Source organism: Oryctolagus cuniculus, chromosome 10 (genome assembly GCF_051225735.1).
Source record: "Oryctolagus cuniculus isolate XC-2025 breed Fujian yellow rabbit chromosome 10, ASM5122573v1, whole genome shotgun sequence".
NCBI lineage: Eukaryota > Metazoa > Chordata > Mammalia > Lagomorpha > Leporidae > Oryctolagus > Oryctolagus cuniculus.
In genome coordinates this window covers 45471893-45479372 of record NC_142876.1, presented here as the reverse complement: position 1 = coordinate 45479372, position 7480 = coordinate 45471893, and the positions used below count along the sequence as shown (strand labels likewise).

Below are 7480 nucleotides of genomic sequence, written 5' to 3'. Positions count from 1 at the left end.
ATCCTGGCTCCTGGTTCTGGATCAGCACAGCTCTGCCCGTTACGGCCAACTGGGGAGTGAACCATTGGATGGAAGACCTCTCTCTCTCTCTCTCTCTCTCTCTCTCTGTGTGTAATTCTGACTTTCAAATAAATAAATCGTAAAAAAAAGAAAGTTTCTTGAGTATCAGGATTAATGCTAACAAGTACCTTCATTCTTAGGCTTGGAGACAGACACCAGGCTTTTTTGGGTGCCAGAAAAAGCTTTACATACTCCTGGGGCATGAAAAGATGCATGAGATGAGTCCCTGATGTTTCAACTGTTAAAGCATAAAACATATTATAAACATAAATGATCAATTATTATGTCTCATCTTGCTAAATGGGAAAAAAGGAACTGCTCAGTGTGATGAGTAAATAGCAATTTACTCCATCTAGAAATGCCTAATTACTTGAATAATGTTTTAGAAATTAAATTCTATAGGCAAGATAAAAATTAAGCCTGAAGATTTCTGGTACAAAAACACTTTCAAGGTATCGGCACTGTGGTGCAGCGGGTTAAAGCCCTGGCCTGAACCGCCAGCATCCCACACAGGTACCAGTTCTAGTCCCAGCTGCTCCTCTTCTGATCCAGCTCTCTGCTATGGCCTGGGATGGCAGTAGAGGAAGGTCCAAGTCCTTGATCCCCTGGGAGACCCGGAAGAAGCTCCTGGCTTCTGGCTTTAGATTGGCACAGCACTGGCTGTTGCAGCCATCTGGAGAGTGAACCAGTGGATGGAAGATCTCTCTCTCTGTCTCTGCCTCTCTTTGTAATTCTGTCTCTCAAATAAATAAAATAAATCTTAAAAAAAAAAAAACCTTCAAACTGGTAAATGATAAAACACAAGTATACATTTATATACAAATTTATAATGCAGGGGAAAGTCAGAAAGCTATTGAGTGGTCTACAGTCTATAAGCAAACCGGACAAGTGAGATATATGAGCAAATGAAATACATGCAGAGCATAGAGAATTCTTGATCCAGGGAACAGATTTACCATGATGTTGTCATTTGTGCAAGGGTTAAAAATGACTACAATGTTATGTATTGGAAGACCTTTTTTAAGAATACAGTATTACCACCATAGCATGGGAAGTCTTCTCTCTCAATCATATTTCACGCAATTAAATAATTGAACTCTAAACCAAAACTAAAATTGGGCAAAAATTTTAATTGTTAGAAATATCATTCAATGATAAACTAGTAGAATAAAAATTCATTATATGAAAATAGATGAAGGAAAATTAATTCCACTAGAATTTACATGAAGTTCTTCATGTAGACTCATATAGAGGAGAACTTTTAGGAAGTTTTCTCTTTGCAACTTTGATAAAGCAATGGTAATTTGGTTTAATTGGCAATGAGAATAGGACATGGCAGTTTCTGGCTAAATCTTCCTAAACAAATGCTATTTGCCTCTCCGGATGAAAAGTAACTGATGAATTTCTGGCAGGCGGTCACATTGCCAAGCTGATGAAAATGACACTGGGGCAACTTGACCTGGTTCTGAGATCTGGGTGATGATGGTGCTATTGACATAGGTGGTCAGAGGAAGGACTCAGTCAGCCAAAAGCAGATCGCCCGTGGTGCAGCAGTTAATCATCTCAATTGTCCAGACGCTGGATACGCTTTCCATTCGGGTTATGTTAAGTCTATTTTGTAATACACTGTGAGGTGGTTTATTTTAACTCTTAACTTGACTTAAAGTCAGGGAGTTCCCACATAAATTGCTGTGTTTATCAAACGTTGACAATAATCTCAACATCAACATATTGCTTAATTATAAACAGTCAAAATCAAGAAAGTTTAGAATTTTAAATGTAGCGATTGGATATAAACATTTTGGGATACCCTCATATAAAATAAAATTACTGACTTTAACTCAGCTCTAACAATACAATTAGACCACCCATTGTTTGATGGAAATGTCTCTAAGTAATCTGCAAATATTTCGTCAATATAAAGTGAATTCTCTTATACAGTGGTAGATATTATTAGTGATACATTGCTATCTGAAAAAAAAAAAAAGGGCCCAAGCTCTGGTTGCTGGTTCTTTCATTTCAGAACACATACAAAAATAAAATTCCAATACAACCCAAGGAATTGGGCTCTTCTTTGGAGGTAGGAGAACAAATGAGTTATTGTTCTGCTTATTTTTTAGTGCATTAATGTGACAGGAATCAGAAACACCACTGAATTATACTCCTGGTTGTATCAGACATTGAAAAGTAAAAGGATGCAGAATCAATGGATCTTGGAGAACTTAATAGCATTTGATTTTAACACTTTGAATAAAGTTCTCCAAACACAAACTGAACATTAAAAGAATGTTTATAAAGCAGCGTTGAACTGCAGGGGAGAAAAAGACTAGCAAACAGCTAGGGATCTGAAAAGAACTTCCTACAAAAGGGAAGGAGGTCGGGCAGCACAGCTACAGAGAAGAGAGGAGACACTGTGTCGGTCTCGTCTCATTCAATTCAATCTTCAGTCTCTGCTTTGTTCAGACTACATTTCTGTTTGGGAATAGAATCTGGAGAAGTCTGAAAATAAACTTGCCCCATGAGAGCAGATTTGAATCCTTGAATTTATAGAAGTATGTATACACTGTGTCCTCAAATGCTAGCTATGTACATACAACGATAAAAAAGGAAGTGATTTTTAAAGATAAAAAGAAAATAGCTGAGAGAACAAAACAGAACAAGATCACCAAACAACAACAAACACCACCACAGTACAACTCCAGGCTATAGAAAGCAAGCGCTGCTTTACAGAAATTAACCTCATAAATTTGTTAAGCTAGGATTCTCCCAATATTCTAATTGGCTGCTTGTGAGCAAAGGGATCAAATTGGAGTTCATATTGGAAATGAGACAAAAAATATATTAAATGGAACCAAATTTGGAAGAATGGTCTTTCAAAGGTGAGATGAAGGAATTGTACTCAAGTTGGATAACACCAAGTTGGGTCAACTAGAAAAATAAAAAGTGGGGCCAGCGCTGTGGCTTAGTGGGTTAAAGTCTCAGCCTGCAGTGCCGTCATCCCATGTGGGAACTGGTTCGAGTGTGGGATGCTCCACTTCCGATCCAGCTCTCTGCTATGGCCTGGGAAAGCAGCAGAAGATGGCCCACGTCCATGGGCCCCTGCACCCACCTGGGAGACCCGGAAGAAACTCCTGGCTCCTGGCTTTGGATTGGCACAGGTCCAGCAGTTGCGGCCATCTGGGGAGTGAGCCAGTGGATGGAAGATTCTCTCTTTCTCTCTCTGCCTCTCCTTCTCTCTCTGTGTAACTCTTCCTTTCAAATAAATAAATAAATCTTAATAAATAAATAGAAAGGGCTGGCCTTGTGGCATAACATGTAAACCATTATTTGTGATGGGTGCCGGTTCGAGTTCCAGCTGTCCCACATCTGATCCAGCTCCCAGAAGAAGCTTCTGGCTCCTGGCTTCGAATCAGCCCAACTCTGGCCATTGTGGCCATTTGGGGAGTGAGCCAGCAGGTGGAAGTTCTCTGTCTCTGTCTCCCTGCAAATCTTTCAAATCATTAAAATAAGTATTTTTTAAAAAGAAAAATATTTCTCGGGGAAAAATGGAATCTTTTTTAAGGAAATGTCGTAAGATGCACAAAACAAAAACTTAAAATCATGGAAAAATCAAATTAATGTCAGTGAACAAAATTTTATATATTTTTTGCAATACACAAAAATGAGGGGTAAGAATATAGTTAGGTTCTTAAGCAGTTATCATCTACTGAGAAACATTAGTATACAACTGTGTGTGGCTTAATGTATAATTATATCTATCATTTCATTATAGGAGACTATTTTATTTGTCTGAAGATCTCCACAAAATTTCTTGTAGAAATCCACCATCAAATCACTGAATTTGATCTGTCACTGTCATGAATTCATTTCAGGCAACATAGGATATGGACGTTGCCACTTCTGGAATTCAGGTCCCTTTCTAGCTCTGAAAATTCACTCTTGAAATTTTGGAGAGCATGATGAGGAGTTCTAAGATGGGAATGAAACATTGTTTGAGGCCTCCTTGCTAATTTAAAAACTACTTTTGGAATCTGCAATTATTTCTTAAAATAGAAATTTAAAATCTCTGTATTCAAACCAGATTTTAATTTGCCTAGTTTAAATTTGTTTCGAAACTACTATAAAAAGCTATAAGGGAATGCACTAAAAATTACCAAAAGGATACTTTTAACATACAGAAGTCTTAGCAGGATTAAGAGAGATGATTTGAGTTTATGAATTAAAATCTCATCAGAAGTCATTATATGCTGCTCAGTGAGAATGAAGGGCACGGGGCCAGGGTTTTGCCCTGATCAACAATACTTCTCCAAGTGTTTTAGTTAGTAACTGTCTTAAGACCTTCCATCATTTTCAATGAGTCAAAACTTAGTGGTTAAAACAAAATTATTTACAATGCACAGTATCAGAAGAGAAATGAAATATATGCAATATGGAACACTAACCTGGAAAGTCAAAGAAAGTCCATTATAAAAATTAATGGGTCTGGCACTATGGCATAATGGGCTAAGTCTCCGCTGTGGTGCCAGCATCCCATATGGGTATTTGTTCGTGTCCCGGCTGTTCCTCTTCTGAATCACCTCCCTGGTATGGCCTGGGAAAGCAGTAGAAGATTACCCAAGTGCTTGGGTCCCTGCATCTGCATGGGAGACCCCAAAGAAGCTCCTGGATCCTGCCTTCAGATTGGCTCAGCTCCAACTACTGGGGCCATTTGGGGAGTAAACCAGCAAATGGAATACCTTTCTCTCTGTCCCTCCCTCTCGCTGTCTGTAACTCTCTCTCTCAAACAAATAAAATCTTTAACAAAAAAATTAATATCCACTCCCCCTTTCCTTCCTTGTAAATATGCAATTTGCAAATTTAAATGAGAGGATATAAAAATTTCAAACATTTACAACATAAACAACTGTTTACTAGTATTGTTTCTTAGGTTATTTAGGTCATTAATGTCCATTATCTGTAACAAGTCTATGTAAACACATTTGCATTAGTCGAGTACTTACATAGAATTCTACTGAGGAGTAACATATATCATGGTATTGACTATTTGGTTCAATCTTCCTAACGTGTAGTTCAACTGAATAGGATCACTGTTACTTGACCTGTAAAATGACAGGCAGACTGTATTTTTTTTAAGATTTTATTTGAAAGACAGAGTTAGAGAGAGAGGTAGAGACAGAGGTCTTAACATCTGCTGGTTCACTCCCCAGATGGCTATAATGGCCAGGAGCTTCTTTTGGGTCTCCCAGGCAGGTGCAGGGGCCCAAGGACTTGGATCATCTTCTGCTTTCCCAGGCCATAGCAGAGAGCTGGATCGGAAGAGGATCAGCTGGGACTAGAACTGGCGCCCATATGGGATACTAGCACTTCAGGCCAGGGCTTTAACCCACTGTGCCACAGCGCTGGCCCCCAGACTTCATGTTTTACAAGGATCATTTCAGAACTGCAGTTCTGCACACTGCTTTGAATTATACGAATAACGAGATCCAATGCAACGGATATAAAATAGAAAAGGTTTTACTTTAAAATGTTGTTCTTTCAAAGTTCCTAAAATTGGACCTACATACATTTTAAATATTGGAAAAACTGAACTCTTCATGGCTGTCATTAATTTCCCCATAAATGAAACACCCATTCAGCTTACTAGGACAAGGACATATAAAGTGAAGACATTCCCTCTGGGGCCACCACTCCAAGTAATTTTCAAGACCTGTCCTGTTTTTTTTTTTTTTTCTTAAATCTTTACTCATTTATTTTGAAAGTGTTACAGAGAAAGAGAAAGACACATACACATACACACACACACACACACACAGAGAGAGAGAGAGAGAGAGAGAGAGAGAATCTTCCATCTGCTCGTTTACTCCCCAGATGGCCGCAAAGACCAAGGCTGGGCCAGGCTGAAGCCAGGAGCTTCACTTGGGCCTCTCACATGGGTAGCAGAGGCCAAACACTTGGGCCATCTTCTGCTGCTTTCCCCAGGACATCAACAAGGAGATGGATCAGAAGTAGAGCAGCCAGAGGCCGGCGCCATGGCTCACTAGGCTAATCCTCCGCCTGCGGCGCCAGCACACCGGGTTCTAGTCCTGGTTGGGGCGCCAGTTCTGTCCTGGTTGCTCCTCTTCCAGTCCAGCTCTCTGCTATGGCCCAGGAGGGCAGTGGAGGATGGCCCAAGTGCTTGGGTCCCTGCACCCGCATGGGAGACCAGGAGGAAGCACCTGGCTCCTGGCTTTGGATCGGCACAGTGTGCCAGCCGTCGCGGCCATTTGGTGGGTGAACCAATGGAAGGAAGACCTTTCTCTCTGTCTCTCTATCTAACTCTGCCTGTCAAAGAAAAAAAAAAGAAAAAGAAAAAAAAAAAAGAAAAGAAAAGAAGAAGAAGTAGAGCAGCCAGGACACCAATCAACCACATGAGATGCTGCCGTTACAGGCAGCAGCTTTGCCTGCTACACCACAATGCTGCTCTACACCCTTCCCCACCCCTTAAAAGATTTATTCATTTATTGTGAGAGTGTTAGAGAGAAAGAGAGAGAGAGAGAACTGTCTATTTTTCCTAATATTTATGGGTTATCAATTCAATTAATGTATTAAATAATTAGAAATAATAATCTACAACATAGTAGTTTCCCATCAGCTAGCCAAGAACCAAGAAACATTAATAAAAACATCTGAGACTTTGGAACACTAAGTATCAATTCCTACATATAAGAATTACTTTATTAAACTGGGTAAGAAGTCTTCATTATTTGTGAAATGGAAAATTCAAAATAAATGAATAATATATTACAAATAAACCTATTATATATACACACATAAGATAAATAAAATATTTGCTGAATGAGAGACTACTACATTAATAAAATTTTCAATTTATTAAACCAACTGGCTTCAGCACCTGATGAACTTTTGGTCATTCTGTATTTTTTTAATCAACAAATAGAAAATGTACAGTGTGGCCTGTGACTGTCATGCTATTTCAAACAGATTGTTGATTTTGAAAAGGTAGCATATGAAGGGCAAGTACTAAAAACAAGGCATGCCTTTTTAATCCAACTCAAAAACTTCAATGAGCTCTAAAAGGACATTTGCTTGAGTCCAGGGAATGTGGAACACTGCATGAGAAATGCGAACATTCTTGGTAAACTGACATCATCATGACAACTTTGGCAGGGCTCCAAGTGTCTGAAGCAGAACCAAGTCTTGTTTATGAAGTGGGAGAAAGAAACTTAAGCTTTCTGATTTACACCTTGGCAGCAGGCAGAGATAGTAAACATAAAAAGAAAGGGAATACTTTTTATGTACAGTAACTGGCAAGTTTCAGTGAAGAAGTAAGAAGAGGGGGGAGAAAAGCTATTTGCAAAGTTAAAAACTGACTGCCTCCCCCCCTTTTCCAGAATGAGTCATTCAGAGTCTCCCTCCTCTC

At 39.3% G+C, this 7480-nt stretch overlaps 1 protein-coding gene across 3 annotated transcripts in view; it reads right to left on the bottom strand.

The window, feature by feature from the left end:
- Positions 1-7480, bottom strand: part of GAREM1 (GRB2 associated regulator of MAPK1 subtype 1) — a 246699-nt gene that overhangs the window by 87475 nt on the left and 151744 nt on the right. The gene's annotated exons all lie outside the window — the stretch shown is intronic.